Below are 12556 nucleotides of genomic sequence, written 5' to 3' on the forward strand. Positions count from 1 at the left end.
TTAGATATAATTTCTGTCTTTGCCTATGTCTTTCTTTAGCTCTCTGACCATCTTTAAGACCTTTGTTTAAAGCTTTAATTTAAAGCTCTGTTTAAGGTCTAATAATTCTGCCATCTGGGCTTCCTCAGGGATGTTTTTTTTAGATCTTTTTTTTTTGTTCCTTTGAATAAGCTATACTTTCCTGGTTTTTTTGTGTGCCTTGTAAATTTTTGTTGTTGAAAACTAAATATTTGAATCTTATTATCTTGTAACTCTGAAAATAAGATTCTCCTAATTCCCCAGGGTTTGATATTTTGTTCAGTTGATTGTTTCAGTGTATCTGTATGCCAGAAATTATTAATAGTTTGAGATGAAAGCTTAAGGTCTTCTCAAGGTCTTTATTGAGCCTGAGCTTGTGTGGTGGCTTCATAATTTCCCCCCATATTTGCTGTTATTTTGAGTGTCTACAAAAAAAAAGGCAACTTCTTTAAATTTTCTGGAAGCTACTTCAGTTTGTGAGGGTTGGAACAATGGCATCCACCTTCCATGCTCACCCATCAGGGACTCAAAGCAGCAGTCTACAGTCAGAACATAAAACCCCAATATTTGGAGGACAAGCCTTTTGCCTACCCTGTCTCCAGCAAGCTGCACCATAAATGCAGGTTGTCATCCACATAGCTGCCTGCCACAGGATGTGAGGTAGGATGAGTGATGAGTAGCCACCAAAATTAACTGCAATTTATCAGCCAATCTATTTCCTGGAAGCTGCACACATTTAAATAAAATCCAGAGTTCCAAAATAGTCACTTCAGGCTCTTTCTGCCAGTGTAATTGTTGCCTAGGTAGAGGGATGGATTCCTAATGCTTTCCACTCTGCCATCTTCCCTGACATCACACTTCTGTGCTGGTTATTGTTTATTTTCCATCCCTAGATCCATTTTTCTGCTTTATTCTGCTTTTATCTTGTTTTGTGCCTCTATAGACCATACTACTTGGGCTTTCTTGTCAATAAACTTCATACTATGTTTGGCCAATAAGAGGCACCTGAAGGAGGTTGGAAGCAATTGGAAAGCAGTACAAGAGAAGTCAGGGTATTCTGCTGCTCTACACCCCGCCACCCCAGTGTGGCCACACTCTGTCAGTGACTATGTCCTCTGCAACTACAGTGCTTTCTGGGCAAACCACTTCTCCAGCTCTTACCACATGCTGGCAGAAAGTGTGTGTGTGTGTGTGTGTGTGTGTGTGTCTGTGTGTGTGTGTGTTTCCTAAGATTAGTTTTGGTTTAATAATAATAGAAAATAGTAAAAATGACATTGTGGTTGAAACCTGCATATACATGTCCAAACGTGTACATATGTGTATACATACACATACATATGTGTGTGTGTGTACTGCTCAAAAAAGATAGAGGGGGAGGAGGGAGGAGGGAACGGGCATATGCACAAACAATGAGTGAGATGTGTACCTCCGGGGGAATGGACACACTTGAAGCTCGGACTTGGGGGAGAGGGAGGGTAAGGGCACCATACGTAACCTAATCATCTGTACCCCCATAACATGCTGAAATAAAAAAAAAAGATATAGGCAATTATAGATACTAACTTTAACTTTTTTTAACACTGAAGAAATTGAGTCCCAAAGAAGTTAGATGAATTACAAAGCTGATTTGCTGTTAGGGGTACATGGGTATGTATATTTATATGTACCGCATAGGAGAGGGGCCCTTAGCCTTGATTTGCAGTTGTCTTTCACATCCACACTATATACCTCGTCCTCAAGCAACTCTTTCGTCCCTGTGACATTGTTGTTGGACCTTTGTGCCTTGGGAGATGGTAAAACTCTGTGTTACAGATGATGAGGAACAGATGAGCATGGCCCCTCTTATCTTTTATTGGCTAGATCTGCAGAGCAATGGGAAATTATATGAATTGCATTTCTTCCCACATATGTCAACAGCATAGTCAGAGTTACACTCTCAATGACATAAGATAGCTTCTTCTCCATCTGCTAACTTTCGCTAGAAACATTTTTTAAAAATTTTCTCTTCCTAATGGATAGTAGAAGGGGTTTCTGAAAGAAAGCAGAGAGAATGGGGAACGAACTCTTACCTACGGTATGACTAAAATAGCAAAACCCCACAATGGTGAACAGGAAGAGATATGGGCTGTTTATTCAATGAGCTTGAGGAGTAGACTAGAATATTGTCTCTCCCTCTTCCCTTCCCTTCCTCCCTTCTAATATTCAAGACCCATTTCAGATGTCTTGAACACTAAAAATATTCTCTATCTATTTCAGTCTATACTGATAATAACTAAGTCCTCATTTCCCCTATAGGGGTATTATTTTTATGGCATCTCTATAGAAATGCACATATTGTAACATCTGTATAGAATACATAATATCATTATTATTTCATTATTGCATATTTAGTGAATGAAATTATCTACCATCCAGGATTCTAATAGAATGAAAATATCTACCTACAATTATTTTTTAACCCTAAGCAATGCTTTAAGACATTACTAAGAAAGATACTTTCAATCTCATGACTGCTGTATATTTTATATATAGGAGACCTTTCCACTTCATTTTATCTGCCATTCCATTCATTGACAATCACCCTTTTAGTTTCCTTTTTGTGTAGTTCCAGGAATTTTTCAAAAGGATAAAGCTTACTATTTCCTATGGGCTCCATAGATGCTGGCTTTGTTTTTCTAGAGTTTCTGCAAGGGTTTTAAGAAACACAGCATAATGAGAGTTGCAATATCTGGTATACTGGCTCTCTTGTTGGGCCAGTACCCTATGTCATCCTTGTAATCATCACAGAGAAAGACACAAGAAAACTTTGTAAGAAGATGTCTTAGCTGGTAAAAATGATACCTTTGTTCAACATCTTGTTAACAGAGATAAATTGTGGTCAGGCAAGAGAGGTGGCCCCTTTGTGGAGAAAGTTATCTGACTCTGTGGTAAAGACTAGAAGGAAAGAGATCTAATAAGACTCTATTAATCTGCCTCAATTCTGAGAAATTCAGTAAGAATCTCCTTTAAATCTACTCTCTAATTCATAAGGATTGTCTGGCTAGTTCCTAAGAACAACTAGAAGTGATCTTTGTTTTGGGTAGATACCTCCCTCTCTTCTTCCTCAATGCACACAGATATTAGACTCTTGTTTCTCCTTGGTTTCCATGTAGGGATATTTAGAAACTCTGGATGGTTGCCACAGTTGAACAATGGATGATAGGTTTTGCTTGTTGTAGCTGTTTTCCTTTCTCTAACAAGTTGTGGAGTAGCTAGGATGACCAAGCATCATCAGGCCTGCTTTGGGGGTTAGGGGGTGAGGGGATCTGTCCTTGCTGAGGACCCAGAGCTCAATCAACTGGAGAAAGCATGTTGAATATCATCAGGAAGGCAGGTTCAGGCTAGAGAATATCGATATTCATTTCCTGCCTGAATAGTCTTTGATTCTCTTTTGGAAATGGGCAGAGAAGCCCCAGTGAGCTCCAAAAGAAGGAAAAAAGACTGAACACAGGGTATTTTTTGTTTTAATTTTTTATTGGCTTTGGTTACCATAAACCTAGAGTGGAGTAAGAATACAACCAGAATTAACAGTGTGTGTGATAAAGTCACCAATAACAGTATTCCCATAGACCTCTAGTTTAGCATCATTGGATACAAAGTTCTGCTTGGACAAGAGTCACCACAGTTTAACAATCCTAAGGATGGACTTTGGAAGCAAGCTTGAATCCTGATTCTACCACATAGCAGCCATGTGAACTTGAATTACTTAATGTCTCTGTTTCTCAGTTTACTCAATTGAAAGTGAGGACCAAAATAGCATCTTTCCACATCTTTGTAATTATGAATTGTGCTACAGTAAACATTTCAGGGTGCAGATATCTTTTTGCAAAGATGTGGAAACAACCCAAGTGCCCATCAATACATGAGTGGATTAATAAAATGTGGTATATGTATCCCATGAAGTACTACTCAGCCATAAGAAAATGATGACCTACCTATTTTATTATCCTGGATGGAGCTAGAGCCCGTTCTTCTGAGTGAAGTATCACAAGAATGGAAAAACAAACACCACATGTACTCACCATCAAATTGGTACTAATTGATCAACACTAATGTGTACATATGAGAAGTAACATTCAAAGGGTGCTGGGCAGGTTGGAGGAGGGAGAGGGGATTGGTAAATCTATACCTAATGGATGAGGTGCGCGCTGTCTGGGTGACAGGACCACTTGCAGCTCTGACTCAGGCAGTGCAAAGGCAATTTATGTAACCAAAGTGTTTTTACCCCCATAATACTTGAAAAAAAATTTCATCTTTCTCATTAGCTTTTTGTGAGTATTCAGTGAGTTAATATATAGAAAGTGCTTAGAGCAATGCCTGCATATATTAAGCTTTATATAAGGTTTAACATCATCATTATTTTTTAGCTACTACAAACGTAACGTGGACTCAGGCAACAGTGGAATCAGAATTAGGTATTAAATACACAAGTATGGTTCACATTAAATCACAAAGTGGCAACATTCCCTGTATGCCATTGCTCCTGCAGATTGAGGTGAGTTTTGTTAGTCTAGTGCTGTGTTTGATTCCTGGGATTGTTGAAATTATCCTGGTCCTTTCTCACAGGCCTCCTTTTACCCTTTATCTCATAGTGATCTCATCCAGTCCTATGATGTTAAACTGACAGCCTCCAATTTTAAATCTCTAGCTCTTCTGATGTCCAAACTCACGTAATCCACCCGCTCCTTAACACATCTTGATGTTGTAGGAATCTCGAATTTAATGCATGCTCTCCAAAGCCCGTGATCTCCCCAACTCTTCTAATCAAATGTTTCACCTTCTTAATAAAAGATACCACTATCGAATCACTTGCCCAAGCCAAAAGTTAAGATGTCTCCCTTGATTCTATTTCCCTCACCCTCTACCCATCTTGTCACCCAGATCCACTCCATCCTTCAGTCAGTTCTTACCTCCTCTCTGCTGTCCTGCTACTCCAAACAGCCAGAATTTCCTACATGGGTCACTGAAGTAGTTGTAAACTCACTTCCCTACTGCTACTTTCATCAAGCTACATCCCACTGTCCTCATAGTGGCCAGAGTGACCTTTTGAAAAAGGTAAATCAGACTTTCTCTTTTTTTTTTTCCACTTCTGAAGCTCATTCCTTGTATTTTCTGTTCTTCATCTAGTGTATTTGAAAACAGAGCTGCAAAAAAGACCAGTCTAAACATCCTCAGGAATAAAATTTGGATCATAATCTTTAGCAAATCATAGCTTTGGCTATAGTTGTAAACTTTCTCTTTTTCGCCTTTCAGTCTCTTCTTGGTTCAGCAATTTTTGACTTAGCATGTCATCCAGCGAGTTTTGAAATATGTCCTCAGACACTGAGTTAACCAATATTTCATTGTTTTTTTTTTTCCTTTCATGTATTATCTATTGGAAGCAAAAAAAATATTGAAACTAATAACTATCTTAAGGAATATTCTGGCACCTAAATAACTACAGCTTTCTTTTTCTATATTCCCTCGTCATTGTTCAAGTGTCCCAAGGAATGACCCATTAACTGTATCTAAGATCCCTTTTCTTTCTTTTAACCCCTCACCAAGACACCACTCACAGAATTCTAGCCTAGCCAGGTCAAAACAGAGCTGTACTTACTCAAATTGTTGTTCTTATTTTGTTTTGGTGAGTTACCAGGCAGGGCCCAAGGAGCTCCACCTGTGCTACTGCTTTGATAAATATGTCCATGGAGATCAGAGTTAGTAAAGGTCAGATTTGTGTCATTTTTATTTCCCTTTTTAGGAACAATAGCCCATGGCAATTCTATCATGCACATTCTTAATCTCAGTCATGTTTAGACATTTGAGCATTCAGAGAAGATCCACAAAGAACTGCAGAAAATAAGGTCACACTTTTTCTTAGCATTCACTTTTCCCTTTGAAATACCAGGAAAACCCAGCTGAGCAACTGGCTTATGAGTCCCCATAGCTCATTCCCCAGGAGGTCTTTAATGTGGAGCCTAAAAGTATATAGATCAGGGAAGGAAGCCTCCTTCCTTTCTTCTCTAGCTAAATATTACACAAACTATACAGAGTCTGGTTTAAAAAAAAATTAAGTGAGCCAATATTATCCCCTCAAACATCTCCCCTAAAGACCCAACCTGATAAAAGGCGACTTACCAGCCATGGACTCTGTGGCTGTCTTCTTATGAGACAGAAAAAGAGTAAAGAAACAAAATACTAAAAGCAGTCAGATTCTTCCTGTTAGGAAGAGCATGAGCACAAATCAGGACAGACCTAATGCACTGCACATGTGGTTATCTGTACATGTATGCATAACTTTTAAGAAATGAGATTCTGTAGCAGATTTAAGCTTTGTCCAGGGAGATTGCTAACCTGAAAATTAAATGCATTGCATTTGCTACAAACCCCCAGGCCTGTGGCCTCTCCTCTCGGCCTTGGCCACCAGCTACCACAGAGGCAGAAACACTCCACGCAGCACCCACCTGAAGGCTTTCTGCCCCACCCGCACCAGAACAAACACCTCTCTCCTCCAGAAGCTCCTTTTACTTTAGATGAAGACAGACTTATATGGCTTTTCTAGCCAATTTTCAACAGGTTGTTGTATCACATGGGGGCCCATGGCACAGTTTCTGCTCTTTATTTCGTCCATTATATTCATTTTATATACATTTATATACATTGTATGTACATTATATACATGTATACATTATATACATTTATATACAGGTAGTGTTATAGAAAATGAACTTGATGGTGTCATTTTAACCCCATTAGCAACTTTAATGAAATAAAGCATAAAAAACTTTAAGATGTTTGTCCATGTCCTCAGTTGTTTGTTATTTTAACAGGAAAACATAAAAACAATTCTGAAAAAGACTAAGATGAGATGTTTAGGCAAGCTTGGTGCCTGGTACCCAGATGACTGCGAATGACTGCTGTGGATTCCTCTATAGACACAAAATCATCCATGGCTCCAAAGGCCACTTGTAACAAATTCAGTAATTTTCTGTTATTAATCACTTGTTTCCTTTAATGTTAGCCATGCGCCATGCACTGAATTTCCAAATCAATGTATATTAAATGCTGATAGAATGTTGTAAAAGGTTATTTGTCAAGGAATTATAAGATTCTTGTATCGCAGTCATGGTTCTTCTACTTTCAAGCTCCATGACCAGGGACAAGTAACTTATCCTTTCTGAGTCTTACTTTCCTCACTACAAATAGAATTACCTCATGTGTTACCAATTCAGGATTTTTTTTGGTGAAGAACAGATAAGATACATTATAGCTAGTAAGATTTAGCAAATACAATACTTTCAGTTAAATAGGTCCCAAATATTGTATGGGACATATTTATCTATTAATATTTGGGACATATATATAATAATAAATGACTTGTTTGACTGAAATTCAAATTTATTGGCCGGGCGCCGTGGCTCACGCCTGTAATCCTAGCACTCTGGGAGGCCGAGGCGGGTGGATCACTCAAGGTCAGCAGTTCGAGACCAGCCTGAGCAAGAGCAAGACCCCATCTCTACTAAAAAATAGAAAGAAATGATCTGAACAAAATACACATATATATATACATACATATATATGTATATATATATAAATTAGCTGGGCATGGTGGCACATGCCTGTAGTCCCAGCTACTTGGGAGGCTGAGGCAGAGGAATCGCTTGAGCCCAGGAGTCTGAGGTTGGTATGAGCTAGGCTGACGCCACGGCACTCTAGCCTGGGCAACAGAGCAAGACTCTATCTCAAAAAATAAAATAAAATAAAATACAAATTTATTTGGTATCCTATATTTTATCTGGCAATACTATTAACATGTTGGGCCAGATAATTCTTTGTTGTGGGGGGGCGCTGTTCTGTGCATTATAGGAAGTTCAGCATTGCCAGCTTCTACCTACTAGATGCCAGCAAATCTCCCCTGTGACAATCAAAAAATATCTCCAGATGTTGGTAGACATGTCTTCCACCCCACTTCAGCCTCTCTAGATTTTTAGTTAGACATGGATGGGTAAGGTCCCTGCTCTCTTGCTTACAAGTTGTGTTACCTTGTACAAGTTACTTAGTCTCAGTTGCTTAAACTATATAATAATATAGTAGATAATAGATAATGGGATAATGATAACGTACAGGTAATTGTATGTATTAAATGACTAAGTTTATTTAGCAAACATTTGCATAGTGATATGTGCATGCATTTTAATTTTTAATTTTTTTTTTAAAAGACGTGGTCTCACTCTTGCAAGAGTTGGTCTTGAACTCCTGAGCCTAAGTGATCCTCCTTCCTCAGCTTCCCAGAGTCCTGGGATTACAGGCATGAGCCACCTCACCTGGCCAAATTTTTTTTACATATTTACTACATATGATGATCCTTTGAATTGGGCAATATTACCTAAGCCATTTTACAGATAAGAAAACTGAGGTACAGAGCTTAAGCATCTTGCCCAAGGTCACCCAGCAAGTGAATGGAAGAGCCAGAATTCAAACCCAGGTGGTCTGGCTGCAGAATTGGCTTCTTCATCATTATGCCAAAATGACTCTCCGAAACTGACTATAGAATATTTGGCAGGTGTTCGACACACAGTAAGAACTTACACATTGTACTGATTGTTAGATTAGTGTTATTTTATACAACCCTAAAAGCAGGTGCTCTGCCTTACGTTTCCTTTCGTACTTTGTATACTGTGCCCTTACAAGCACCTTGTGGGCTAGATGACATAGGCCAGTAATAGCATCTTCATCTGATGAATAATCATCCTGTGTGCTTGCCCGAGGGAAGAGATGAGTGTGAATGACAATTGTTTTTCTCATCCCTAGGCCAGCTCTGGTATCACCAGCTGCCTGTCTTGCAAGCATTGTGCCCAGTCCTCTGAGAACACAATGACGGTAATATGGAGGGAATGTCTGCTTTGAAAATGCTTAAGGTAGGCTGACAGCAAAATCATAAGCACAGGAAAAATATATAGCATAGAAGAGAGTAGAGGATTCTCTAAATGGTATGGCAAACTGGGAGTGCTATAAAAGGATTTCAGAAAAGGATGGATTTAAAAGTACTTTGGCCTTTAAAAAAATGACAGGGCCTTGAATGTACAAATAAAAAAAAAAGCAGTGGTGGTGGTGGGGGGGTGACCTGTATTTAAGGAGAGCCTACTACATACCAAGCATTGAGGTGAATGTTTTAAGTACAATAGGGCGTTGTTGATTTGACATCACTGTGAAGATATTAGTGCTATAGCCCCATTGTACAGATGGCCTCGCCCAGATGAGGTCATATTGTTAATATCCATTAAAGACACAATTTAAATTCACTCTTCCAATTCCAAAACCCAAGATGCCTCATGGGTAAATGCAAGAGAGAGAATATCATTTCATGCTTGTAGAATAGCATAAAAATTGAAAGCATGAAAATGCATAAATGAAAGCAGGGACAGGAATGCCTGTTACAGAGCAATGTAAAAACAAAATGATGCAGGTAAGTTTCTTTATAGAGCACATATTATTAACTGATATCTTTATTTGTTTGATGTCTTTTTCTGTTTATTACAAAATGAGCCCCCAGAAGATAATCAATTGTCCATCTCCTTTGCTTTCATATCCACATTACCTAAAATAATGGTTGCTAACTGGAGTAGCATCAGTGTATATTGTAAAATATAAATGGTTCAGAGTGAAAGGAAGAGTAAATATCAAATACAGCAAATTTGTCAATGAAAATTAATTTAGAAATTATAGAAAAATCAATTTAAAATTCAAAATTAAACTGAAGACAAATGTAGGAAAGATAAATGAATTATTGAATTTAATCAATACATTTCATTTATTTTCATTCATTAAACACATATTTATAGAGTATCTAATAAATGTCAGGCACTGAATTAGGATCTAGGGAATTAAAAACAAGATGACAGTATTGTCCTTACAAATTTTTGCTGACTATGTGATAAGGCAGACAGGTGAGTTAATTAAAACCCAACTGCTGTTACAAATTAAAATCAGCACAAGTTAGGCAGGTAATACATGTAATCAATTGCTTCACTGCCACATGAACAGATTTGGCAATAGCTTTTGTGGAGAATAAAAGTCCTGAGCTATTTTCTTCTCTCATAAGTTTAACATGGGCTAGAACAACTCAACACAATCTTAGGCTGGATGCATCTTAAGTTCACTCAAAAATATTTTTGTGACCCTGCTAAATATACATTGTGCTCAGCAAGAATTGTGTAAGTTCATAAGAACATAGAGTCATGGCTTCATAAAGCTCCCATTCTAGTAGAAAAGAGTTAATTAGTCCACAAACCAATAAATAATTGCAAGTTATAATTCATACAATGAATGGACAGTGAAAGGACAAATATGTGGATGAGTGGGTTAGTTTCCTACTGGAAACTAATGTGTTGCTTCTGTAACACATTATTACAAATTTAGTGGCTTGACATAACACAAATTTATTATCTTGAGGTCAGAGTCTGAAATGGGTTTCACCGGGCTAAGATCAAGGTGGGCAGGGCTGCCTTCCTTCTTGGAGCTCTAGGGCAGAATTCCTTCTCATGTCACAGATGCTGGTGATGAGGACGTGGATGGGTTTGGAAGCCCATTACTCTGCCTACCATGAACAGACGAGATGTTGGAAAACAAGGCAATGGGAGGAGCACGATTTCACTGGCATGGTCAGGAAGTTCTCTTTTAGTTGGTGAAGCTAGGTCTTCAATAAAACAGTTTCAATTCAAGTGAAAAGATTGAGCTGCTAATTCTAGAATTACCTAAATCATATCCAAAATAGTTCCTTCATCTCTGGACCTCAATTTAAAAGAAAAAATTGGTTAAAGGATATAAAATTTTCAAATAGGGAAGATGAAGACAATGCAATGTGTGATAGAGCTCATTTTAGAGTGTATTAAAGAAAATATTATGGTATGGTTGTTGTCACCATTATTTTCAGTGTAAAAGAGTTGCAAGCATAAAATCAAATATATTAATATTAGAATCTTAAATATGATTTGAAAATATCAATTTTAAAATAGTTTTAACAAAATATATATTTTCTGACTTTGTGAGAAAGGCCTCATAGGCCATGACAGTCTAGTAGCAATAATCATCTCTAGTTCCAGAAATAATTTCTAAATGCCATTTACCAGTAAAAAAGATAAGGGCTTCTTGGAAAAGTAGCTGATCCCAGGCAGAGGTCAGAATATGTACAAAATGTGTGCAATGTCTTCTTGAACCAAAAATCAAGGAAGATTTCATGGGTCATGATTTAGAGATATAGCAAGCAATCTGAATGACTTCCACTGGCAAAAAATGGGGAAATTTTAAGGACCAAAAATGACATCCTCAAATGGTTAAAGCATATAGAATATATAAAAAGCAATAAGTATGAACTAATATTTTAGGGGAGTGGGAGAAACAAACAACTCTTGAGCACCAGTGATAGTTGCTGGGGCACCAATTACTTTGAAATTTGATAATTAAAGGGAAATAAGTCTTTATCTTCCCATGTGAATTGTATTTCAGGCTGACTAAATGGGACACTAGTGCATGAGGGGAAATTCTTAAGAAGTCCAGCTAATAAATGGAGAAATGATGGAAAGTCATGATTTCACAACTTATAATGAAAGATGTGATTATGGCAGTGTCAATAAGTGGATGGTAAAATCATCATTAAAGGTTTACTGGGACTTTTAAAAAGAAGGGATCAAACTGAACCCGCTGATGATTTTTAGCATCATTAAAGCTATTTCAGACATTATGTACTGTCTGATGATATGCCACACTATGGAGTACTCAGCACCACCTAAGAGGTATTCTTGCAAAATAAAATTAACCAGTTAGATAGCACCACAAGCGAGTAGCCAGCCAAACCCAGAATATGAGACATTCTATAGGACAATTTACCTAATTTCTTCAAAAAGTAGATTGCGCTTAAAAAGGGAGGTTCTGGATAAAAAATATTTACAAGAAACTTTCAGATATAACCAAATACAAAGAGCAGGTGACATTTGCATTTGAATTTAGATAAACCATGTATAAAAATGCATTTATTCTCAAATAATGAACTGTATTACAGCTAAAATAAATACCCATGAGTTCATGCTGATATACAGGCATGCAACATATGACATTTTGGTGAAAGATGGACTGTACATAAGACAGTCTCAGAAGATTGTAATGGACCTGAAAAATTCCTATCATCTAGTATTTAATATAATCATTATTTTAGAATGTACACTTTATACTTATTAAAAAAAAACTATAAAATAGCCTCAGCAGGTCCTTCAAGAGATGGCCTTGTTGGCATCCACAAGAAGGCATTTTTATCATAGGAGATGACAGTTGCACACGTTATTGCCCCTGAAGACCTTCCGGTAGGACAAGTTGTGGAGGCGGAAGACAGTGATGTTGATGATCCTGACCCTGTGTAGGCCTAGTCTGTATGTTTGTGTCTTAGTTTTTAACAAAAAAATGTAAAAAGTAAAAAATTTGAAAAATAGCTTATAGAATAAGGATATAAAGAAAATATTTTTGTACA

The sequence above is a fragment of the Propithecus coquereli genome, unplaced genomic scaffold (genome assembly GCF_000956105.1).
Source record: "Propithecus coquereli isolate 6110/MARCELLA unplaced genomic scaffold, Pcoq_1.0 Scaffold6, whole genome shotgun sequence".
NCBI lineage: Eukaryota > Metazoa > Chordata > Mammalia > Primates > Indriidae > Propithecus > Propithecus coquereli.